This window comes from Carettochelys insculpta, chromosome 32 (assembly GCF_033958435.1).
Source record: "Carettochelys insculpta isolate YL-2023 chromosome 32, ASM3395843v1, whole genome shotgun sequence".
Classification (NCBI taxonomy): domain Eukaryota; kingdom Metazoa; phylum Chordata; order Testudines; family Carettochelyidae; genus Carettochelys; species Carettochelys insculpta.
This window is the reverse complement of record NC_134168.1, coordinates 253,612-264,471: the sequence shown is the minus strand read 5'-3', so window position 1 is coordinate 264,471 and position 10,860 is coordinate 253,612.

Sequence of the window (10,860 nt, the reverse complement as noted above, 5' to 3'; positions counted from 1 at the left end):
TGGCCACATAGCGGTCGTAGGCCATGGCTGCGAGAAGGCAGCATTGTGTGAGGGCCATAATGGCATTGACGTACATCCCCGCTGCACAAGCTGCAATGGAGATGGTCTTTTCCTCCACCAGGAGGTGAGCCAGCAGCTGAGGGACCACACTGCTGGTGAAGCAGATTTCTGATGCAGACAGGTTCACCAGGAAGAAATACATGGGGGTGTGGAGGGAGGGGCTCAGCTTTATCAGCAGGATAACCAGCAGGTTCCCTGTCAGGGTAAGCAGGAAGATGACCAGAAGCACTACAAACAGAAGAATCTGCAGCTTGTTAAGGTACGAGAACCCCACCAGGACGAACACATCGGAGATGGTCTGGTTCCCTCCAGGGTCGCTGTCAGAAGAGGTCATCTGTAGGGGGACAAAGAGACTGGGTCTGAGACATATTAGAAATGTGACTGCAAATTACAATGTTTGTCCTGGTTTCCTTCCTGTTGGGACCCTTCTGACTAACACTTGCTGAAATTTCTCTGTAAATAATAGTGACTAACCTGGCCTTGCTCAGGGCTTTAAGCAGAGTCAGGGACATTTGGTTCGTGTGCTCAAGGGGTTGACTTTCCGGTTCTGTCTCTTTGAAGTCAGGTTTCTCTGGGCTCCTCACTGTCACTGGGTTGAGATGTTCACTGTCTTCTCCTGTCCATATGAAGGTGAGTTTCCTGGAGTTTTCATTTTCATCTGATGGAAGAGCCGCTTGTCTCTGTCTCTGTGTTTCCAGTCCGTGTTGTCTGTTTGTTGCATTTCCAACAGCTCTCGATGGGGCCGTTCTGTGTGAATGGGATGGAGCTGGACCTGACGGGTGTCTAATTCCCTCAGTGAATGTGGCGCTGTGTAAGTTGTGTCACTTCCAGTGGGAAAGTGCATTTCCTGCTCTGCGTCTCTGCTGTCTCGCTGGTCTGAAAGGCGTGGTGAGAAGGAATGGTGCGGTAGGCTGAGCCCATGGTTGTGGATCAGCCTGGTGCAGCCCAGGGGTGAAGGTAACAGCTGTGTGTTTGAGGTACTCTTGTATGCCCATCCCTGGCTCCTGGGGGGCTCCCCATGGGCTCTGTAAGATATGTCAGTGGGGGTGGAGGCGGGTGGCTGAAGGCTGGCGGGGAGGGAGTGTTGGGGTGGGGGAAGGTGGAAGGGAAGAGGTGGGTGGAGGAGGAGGCGGAGCTGGGAAAGTTGGGGGACCAGGGCAGGCGGCAGAGGGTCCTGCAGTGAGGGAAGGAGGCTGCAGGGGAGGTCTAGTTGTGTGTGGTGGTTAAGGGCAGTGGATGGGGGTGCAGAAGTCAGAGGAGTTGGGGGGACTCAGGGCAGGGGGTGGGAGGTGCTGGGTGGTTGTACACCAGGGAGATGATTATCAAAAGGGAAGGGCTGTGAGGGCAGGGATGGGTCAGGCAGAGGATTTGGGGGGTCGGAGGGTCGGGGTGAAGGCAGGAGCTGGAGGTGCAGATGTCATAGCAGGGTTTGCTTTTGGGGGGGGTCTCAGGGCAAAGGTGGAGGGGGATGGTGTGAGGGGAACAGGCTCAGGACAGAGGATGGGGGGGGCGTTAGGACAGGTGTTTGGGGTCCCTGCCGGGGTGTGAGGGTCTGGGAGGGTTGGGGCAGCTCAGGGCAGGGGGTGGAGGGTGGCAGACGGAGGGTGCGGTGTGGGGGTCAGTGCAGAGTCTGGGGGTGAAAGTGTCACCGCAGCCGACTTCCCCAAATACGATTTCTCAGACGAGGGCACATTCTCCTCTCACTCGAATGTTAATGATACGAATAATCACACCAGTGCCCGGATTCCCCTGCAGTGACACCTCTCACCAGCAAACCGACACTGCGGAGCTGAAACACGCTGGAAACCGTTTTCCGATGGAGAAGCCCCCTGGAATCTGAAAGCAGTGGGGGACTTTGGCCTTTTTGCCCTGCACAGCGTTATTCTTCCTTCAGTGTTAGTGAACGACCCAAATCATTCCTGCCTCCCTCACAGCCAGTTCTGCAATACATTGGTTTGTGTCCACATAAGAGACAAGACCGAGGGCCAGCTCCTTACGTGGTGTAAATCGTAACAACACCGGGGTGTAAAGGGAGCTGCAATGAGGACAAGGAGCAACGGGCTTAAACTACAGCAAGGGAGGTTTAGGTTGGACATTAGGAAAAATTTCCCAGCTGTCAGGGTGGTTAAACACTGGAGTAAATTAGCTGGAGGGGCTGTGGAATCTCCATCCCTGGAGATCTTTAAGAGCAGGTTAGACAGACATCTATCAGGGACGGTCTGTGCAGTGCAGGGGACTGGACGGAACAACCTCTCGAGGTCCCTTCCAGTTCTAATGTTCTATAATCCTATGAGTCTCCGAGTTACACCACGTGTGAAGCTTTCTCCTATGACGGTAACACAAAGAATTTTACAAGAAAGATCCTATGATGCAGGAGACATTTCCTACATGTTTTACTTCAGGCTCATTTGTTGAAAAGGAACTTCATAATCGCAGGTGTGACCGTGAAATGATAGAGTTGAATTTAAAATGAGACACAATTAAAGATTTTGCCTGCGCTTAACTTCCTCACTATGGGGCTCTCACAGCACTGCAGCAAATAATAGTAAGCTAGTTAGCGGGAACCAGAGTGACAGAAGAGACACACTGAGGGTGAATGCCCAGAACTGGAGACTGTGTTCTTCTGACTCTCAATGACACACGCTCTCCAAGAGAACAAAGAGAGAACATGAAATCACAGGACCAAAGGAAAGGGTGGGGCTGAGCTACGCCCAGTGCATATCACAGAACCTTTTCAAACAGCTGTGAATGATATTTTCTAAACATACAGCAGTGAGAAATCTTGTGTCTCTCTTCAGAGCTCCTTTGGGGAACCTTCACTGACATTACGAAGGACTTTGCTCAGTACGACCATGGCACTAAGTGCAGAGCTGGCCGGGAAATGGAATTTGCATCCCGTGGGAAATGCCAGTGTGTGTTTTCACACTGAATCAATATGAAAAGTTGAAGCAGCAAAAACCCAAATTACAGTTCACAAGAGTCCGTATGAACTCAAATGTCCAACACAAAATGTTTTCTCAGTGTTTATGTATAGAAAACATCCACATAGATTAATTCTTTTTCCAGAATGGATTTTGGTCTATGCTTTTATTTCTTGGCTGCCATTTGGATCGAATTCTTTCATTATTTGGCCTTATTTAGTTTGCAGAAGGGAAGAGTGAGGGGGGATTTGATAGCAGCCTTCAAATTCCTGAAGCGGGGCTCAAAAGAGGGTGGAGAGAGGCTGTTCTCAGTAGTGACAGATGGTAGAACAAGGAGTCTAGGTTGGATATTAGGAATCAGGGTGGGGAAGCACAGAAATGTGTTTCTGAGAGCGTTGATGGAACCTCCATATCAAGAAGTTCTTTAGTCCCATCTTGACAAAGTCCTGGCTGGGATGATTTAGTTGGGGTTGATCCTACTTTAGGCAGGGGGCTGGACTCAATGACTTCCTGGGTTCCCTTCCAGCCCCAGCATTCTACAATTTACTCACCACTGAGAATAAGGTCCGGGGAGATTCTTGTCATTGAAAGCTCAGTGGTAATTTCAGTGCTCTTCTGGTCACCCAGACAGTCCCCTAAGAAACAGGAGACCATGCAATAAATTAACAAAGCCCCATTGTGTAACGAAAGGGCTCAGATAAATTCAGCTATGAGAGACCACCTCTAAATTAGTGAGCTTCACCTGTGGAGCATGTACCGAGGTTGTACTCAGGAGTGGATATTCTGATGAGAAGAGATCAGATGGAGCCCACCCAGCCGACTGTGTTCAAATTCACAAACAGCACACACCTTACGAAACAACAGCTACACTCAACAGATAGTGAATAATGAGGAGGAGGAGGAGGATGAGGAGGAGGAGGAGGAGGAAGGCTGGGAAGCAGAGTGGAGAAAAGACGAGACCTGTGATAAGAAAGAACACCAACATCACCACCACAAAAAGAATCAGGCGTCAGGGGGGGGGAGGTGGTGTGGGGCTCATCTGTCACTCTGCTGGGCACTATGGAATGAGGGGACCAGAACTTCACCTTGTGCCAATGACCCCCACGCCCTGAAATCCAGCGCTTGGCCTCACCCCAGATAGCGACATTAGCTAAATTCTGAATGCAAGACAGACAGACAGACAGACAGACACTCAGGTTCTCCACACACACATATGGAAATTTTAGATGAAGGAACCAGTGAGGTGATTTGGCTCCCGTTGCAGAGTGGGGCACAACACTGAGGATTGCAGTGGGAGGATGGTTGGGGGCTGAAGGCTCCTTTTCCCTACCTTGTTCAGGATGGGCAGTTCCATCTCCCAGCTGCTGCTGGTGCTGGACGTGCTGAAGGAAACAGGTGTGTTTATTACATTCACTGGCTTCTGGGACCAAGTCCCTCAGGCCAAATTTCTTGCCGTATTCCCCAGAGGAAAACAACACTGCCTCAGGCTGCAACAAACAAAAGTCACTCAGAGAATCGGTTTGTAGGAAGTTGTATCATCGTCACCCTCATCTTCACCTGTATTTTCTAAATTAATATCATTCTGAGATTCGCTCTCCTGGTAAATTATTTGACCTCTTTTGCCTAACAGGAGGACTGATTTGTCCCAGGAAGACACCCCAGAGTCAGGGCAGGGACAACCCCCAGGGCTCAGGGGAGCAGGTTCCTGATGCTCAGACTCTTGTCTCAGAACCGCAATGAGAGCCCAGGAGCTCTGACTCCCACTCCCGCCTGCTCTAACCATTACACCCCACTGCTCTGCCAGAGATGAGACCAGAAGCCAGGAGTCGTCACTCCCAAGCCCATTGCCCAGACCACAGGGCCAGATTACTACTTACCCCAGGGGCAGCCAGGGCCACCCCTGCTAGGGCCCTGGCTTGGATGGGGTAGAGCAATGAAGGCCCACGTCCCCCCTGCCACCAGACGCCGGAGAGAGCGCGAACCGGTGGCTTTAAGCCCCACTGTGCGCCCCTGAGTCTGGGGAGAGTGACTGAGGCAGAGATTGTCCAAGTGACCTAGGTGGTTTGGGCACCTGATATTAACAGGAAATGGAAGCGGGTGCTCAAATTCCCTGGGCAGGTCTGAGCTGGCACCTGAAATGTGTGCGGAGCTGCTGCCGCTCTCGGGGCCAGGAGGGATCGGGGCTCAGATTCTCCTGACTCCTGCGGCTCCATCCCGCGAGCTGGGCGGAAGGACTCAGACGGGGCAGCGAGTGGTCCGGTGGCACCTGAGAGACTGACAGCGACGAACTCAGTGGGCAGAACCCGTTTCCCAGCTGAGACGAGCCCCACGGGGGTTTTGCTCCAAAAGCTGCTCACGTGTGTGTGCGCAGGGCTGATTTCCTAGGGGTGGGGGCAGCGCTAGCCCCAAACCGCCCTCCACCAGAACTCACGCCCCAAACTGCCCCCCCCCACTGGAACTCACATCCCAAACCTCACACACCCCCCACCAGAACTCACTCCCCAAACTGCCTCCCCCGCTTCCACGTGGATTTACCCCCGCCCCCCCCCCGTAACTCCCAGAGCCGCCGGTGCAGCCGGGGGGGGGAAGGGCCGCACCAGGCTCCGGGATGGAGCCAGACACGTGGGGCGGGGGAGGGGCAGTGGGTGTGGCTCCCCTCATCCCCGCCCCCCACCAGGCCCCGCCCCCACGGCTGTGCTGGGAGCACAGGGGTATGTGTGTGTGGGGAGTGTCTGTATGTGGCTCTGTCTGTATGTCTCTGTGTGTGTGGGTGTGTCTGTCTAGGGGGGTGTTTCTGTGTCTGTGTGTGTTTCTGTGTGTGTGTGTGTGTGTGTGTGTGTGCGCTTGTGCACGTGCACTGCAGGTCCCGACCCGCCCCAGGGCAGACCCCCCGGTCCTGTGTCTGTGTGTGTGTCTGTGTGCGCGTGCGGGCATGCACTGCAGGCCCCGCCCCGACCCAAGGCAGACCTCCCCCACGCTCTGTGTGTGTGTGTGTGTGTGTGTGTGTGTGTGCACGTGCACTGCGGGCCCCTCACCACCCCAGGGCAGACCCCTCCACGCTGTGTGTGTCTGTGTGTCTGCGCGTGTGCGCATGCACTGCAGGCCCCGCCCTGCCCCAGGGCAGACCGCCCCTGCGCTCTGTGTATGTGTGTGTGTGTCTGTGTCTGTGTCTATGTGTGTGTGTTTGTGTCTGTGTGTGTGTAAGTTTGTGTGTGTGCGCATAAGGAATGTGGCAGCAGGAACGCAACGCTGCTGAAGGCTGGGAGGAATGTGTCTCCCAGAGGACATCTGCATGCGAATGCAGAGGGTGCATGTGTGAGACCTTTCAGGCAAAGCCTGATGGGTAGCAAGTCAGCCATGAGATTTTGTCTATTGTAAACACATTGTTGTAAAATCACAATTTATGCCGACACTCAGTGTGGGAGTTGTGGGATCTCACGTTCCTTACATCAGCAAATCACAATCCTCTACTCAATGGAGAAACATAATCCAGAAGAGTTATTTACTTCTTGCCATGGCACAAGAACTAGCCGATGACCAAATCACATTCGTATAGGAGCAGATTTACAACAACCCAAGGGAAGCGTTTCTTCACATGGCACAAAGGCAGCCTGTGGGACTCTTTGCTCGAGGATGTTGTGAAAAAAATCTCTCTCCCTCTCCTTTCCTCCTTTTTCTCGTTTCTCTTAGAGCTCCCAAACGTCTTCCAAGGCTCAGACAGCCTTGTAGAGCTCTGGTCTGGACACCTTCAATGGATCCATGATGTCAACTGTCCCCCACTAAGCAATTTGCTCCACCACCCAGCTGCTAGGGCAAGACCAGGCTGGACTCCAGAAAGAGCTGCTGCCAGGTTGTGGCACTCCAGGCGTGGCACAAGGAGAGGGGATAACAGAACAGCGTGAACAGACTTGCCCCAGGTGGCTGGTCCCTGCCTAGGAGACACCTGTGTGGGGCTGGTCTGGCCCCTGGAACACCATTTGTACAGCTTGTCCTGCCACACAAGGGACATCAGTGCCTCTGCATCCGCCCACTCTCTAGGCTGCTCTGGGGACCCCTGTTTGACATTGGAGAAGCACAAGAAGTCCTGTGGCACCTCATAGACTAACCTGGTTTACAGCGTCAGATGCATGAAGCGGGTCTTTGCCCATGAAAGCTTTTGCTCCAAAATCTCTGTTAGTCAAAAGGTGCCACAGGACTTTTTGCTGCTCTCGAAGATACAGACTAACAGGTCAGATCAGACAGGGGCAAGTGGCCCATTGTCAGAGTCTAATGGGGAGATATTAACACCCAGGGCAGGGAAGCTGCTTTTGGAAGTTGCCGGCCACTCCCAGCCTCCCCCCACAACCCAGGGCTGCAGCTGGTTCTCCACCCCCCAGAGCTGGAGTGCTCCCCCAGCTAACTTTGGGATGGGGCCCAGTGCTGCGGCCTGGCCCTGGCCCCCATGTTGCCCCCTCTTCTGCACCGGAGCTGGGGCCTGGGCCAGGAAAGCCACAGAATGCAGCTGTAGCGCGGACGCTCCCTGGGTCTGTCAGCAGAAGGCCACTGGAGCGCAGCCCCAGCCTGTCTGTCTGATGTGTGAGCTGAGCAGATCTACGTGAACAACAGGGGTGAAAAGAACCAGGCTCAGTTCTGTTTTACACACAGCAGACAATGCCATGTTCCTGTGTCAGCCTTCCAGCTGGCTCTGCTCTCTGGACTGGGAATGCCAAGTGCACACACCACCTCAGAGGTGGGGACCTCGGTGTCCCTGGCAGGCGGGGGGTAGAATGTGGAGTGGGGGCACTCCCTGTCCACAGGTCCCCACCAGGGGGAGGGAGGAGGGGCTGGGCGTTGCTGAGAATGGGGAAGGGGTGCAGGCTGGTCTGTGGGCAGTCAGGGCGGTGCTGCTTAGCCCTGGCATCTCTCCAGGGTGGGGGGAACCCCTGCTGCAGTTCCTGGGGAGAAGTTCCGGGTGGGGCTGCCTTCTGCAGCCCACTTTAGCTCTTGGAGTGGAGGGGCCTTTACACAGGTCGTGGGCAGTCTGGATCCTTCGCGGAGCGGGGCTGGGGCAGCCCATGATGCTGGTCCCAGGCCCAGGTTGAACTGGAGTGTGGGTGGACAACCTCAGCCCCCCTTTGGGGATGTCAGGCCTCAGCTACAGGACTAGGGTTGGTGGCACCTGTGGGTTAGGACTGGGCCAGGGTTCTCTGCCCGGGGCCGAGGTGATCCGAGGTGTCTTTCCTGGCCCAGATTCCAGCTCTGGTGCAGAAGAGGGGCCATGTGCCCAGCCCAGAGCTGATCTGGGGTCCTGCCTCCAGCTCCAGGGGAGTCAGGGGGCCATGAGGGCAGGGCTGATCCCCACCACTGAATTCCCCTAAACTCCTTGGTAAGGAGAATGTGCCGTTCTTGCCAGTCTCAGCTCTCAGGGGTGATGCGGTGGCTGGGACAGGTCCCGCCCACCCTCCATTGCAGTCCCTCCCCCTCCTGAAGATGGGGCTTGCTACCCCTGGAGCACTATGCAGCTGAGCTCAACCTCTCTCCCCAGAGCTGGGGCTGTGGTGAGTACCTGGGGTGGTCTTGGCTCTGCTGCCTCCCCAGAGATGGGTCCGCACCCACCTCACCTCACTGGTGCTGGCTCTGGCCCCCCTGTAGCCTGAACGCCCAGAGGGCAGGGATCAGCCCCAGCTGTGGGGAGAGGGCACCGAGCAGCTTTGCAGCTGGGGCTGTGCTGGGGTTGCTTCCAACCTCAGTTCCACCCAGCTGGAGGGGGTGCGGCAGTCTTGGCCCCAGCTGTGATGCACTGGCGAGGAAGCCAATCTCGTTTGCTTTTCTGAGCCCAACGACCACTCCTTGTGATTCATCAAGGGAGTGACCAGGCACTGGGCCAGACAGCACGTCCCCAGCAACGGCAGATCACAACACAGTAACTCTAACCCTGGAACCGATCCCTGCAACAAACCTCACTGCCAGCTCTGCTCACAGATCTACCCCAGTGACACCATCACAGCACCTGACATCAACCACACCACCAGGGACTCCCTCACCTGCACAGCGACGAATAGAATATCTGCCATCATGTGCCAGCAATGCCCCACTGCCATTTACACTGGCCATACTGGACAGTCTCTCCGTAAAAGAAAAGATGGACACAGCTCAGACATCAGGAAGGGTAATGGACAGAAGCCGGTGGGAGACACTTCCATCTCCCTGGACACTCAGACACAGATTTAAAAGTAGCAGTCCTAAAACAAAGTCATTTCACAAATCAAATGGAGAGAGAAATCTCTGAGCTGCAATTTATTCATAAATTTGACTCCATCAAACAAGGATGAAACAGAGACTGGGAGTGGCCGGCCCCTTCCAAAAGCAGCTTCTCTGCCCTGGGTGTTAATATCTCCCCATTAGACTCTGACAATGGGCCACTTACCCTTGTCTGATCTGACCTGGTTTTTCCTTTTTTGATACACACGACTGACAATGGGCCATTTCCACCCTGACTGAATAGACCTTGTCAGCTCTGGCCCTCCCTTTTACTGGGACCCCACTCTTTAAATACCCCTCTGCAACCCCCCCACCCCACCCCCACTCATGCGTCTGAAGAAGTGGGTCTTTGCCCACCAAAGCTTATGCTCCAAAATATCTGTCAGTCTAGAAGTTGCTTGTGGGGGAAGGAACGTCCAACGCCTTGTTTTGATAGCAGTGTCACCGTTTATACCAAATAGAACCACGGTAACAGGTGAGAGAGAGAAGAGCGTCCCATAGGCCAGTGATCTTCTTCCCATACGGGAGAGGGAAGACTTCTCCTCCCCAGGCAGGGGATAACGATGTTGGGTGATTCCCACTCCCCCAACCACACCAGGGTTTGAACCAGCAGGTGACAGATTAGAAAGGGGGCGGGATTCTGCCAAGCCCGTCAGCCTTGCAAAATGGGGATTGAACTTTGTTGAAAATATTTAATGATTTGAGTTAAATTCATGAATCACAAATCAACTCTTCTTCCAAAGGAAGCTGCTACCGGAGCCCTCAACTCAGAGAAGCAAAGCACAGCCTGGATTGTCAGGGTGAAGGTGAGGGATTGAGCAGGGGAGTCTGGAGCGTACAGAGGATGGAGAGTACGTTCTTTAGGGTACCATGTTTGGGTTGGACGTGCATCCATCAGGATCCCATGGATATCTGTGACTAACATGAGGTGAGCGGTGCAGGGAGAAAAGGCCTTTGCTTCCCTGCGGCTGATGAGGCTCTAAAGGGAGGGCCTATTCCAACACCCAATGGAACAGGGACCAGAAAAGGTGGATGGGTTAAAAAAGAGGCAAAGTGTTTGGTTTTTATGGAAGGCAAAGGGCAAATAAGCTCGGCTGGTTTAATGAATGAAAGGGATAAACTTCAGTGGCATTGGCCAGCCCTGTTCTCCTCTTGTTTACCAGGCTGTTGCCGCAGAACCTTAGCGTGCAGTGAGTGGTTTGCTTCATGGAAATCCTTCTTCAGCACAGAATTGAATCCGCATCACTGTGCCTGGGATGACCAGAGGCGCCAGAGGACATCAACATGCAACTGAAAACAGCAAAAGTCAGACATAATATTTTTTTGAACACTCTGGCTCAGGCAAAGCCCTGGTGTCACCACACTGACAAGAGGGGGTTACACCAGGGAACAGCTTGGCTCATGGCTCTGAAAACTTCTTGCAATTTTCTAGCAGTATTTCAGGGGCCATGACACAATTAATGTTGCTGTTAATTAATACCCAGAGGGCCTAATTGCAAACCATCCTTCCCCTGGGGAATAAGAAACTTTGGAGTCCACTGAACTATTCTTGTGTGAGTTTAAATCCCCAGTTCCCCAGTTGTTGCAAACAGGTTAGCTAAAGGGGCTGGGAATATTAAACTGGGCTTTTACGCGTATG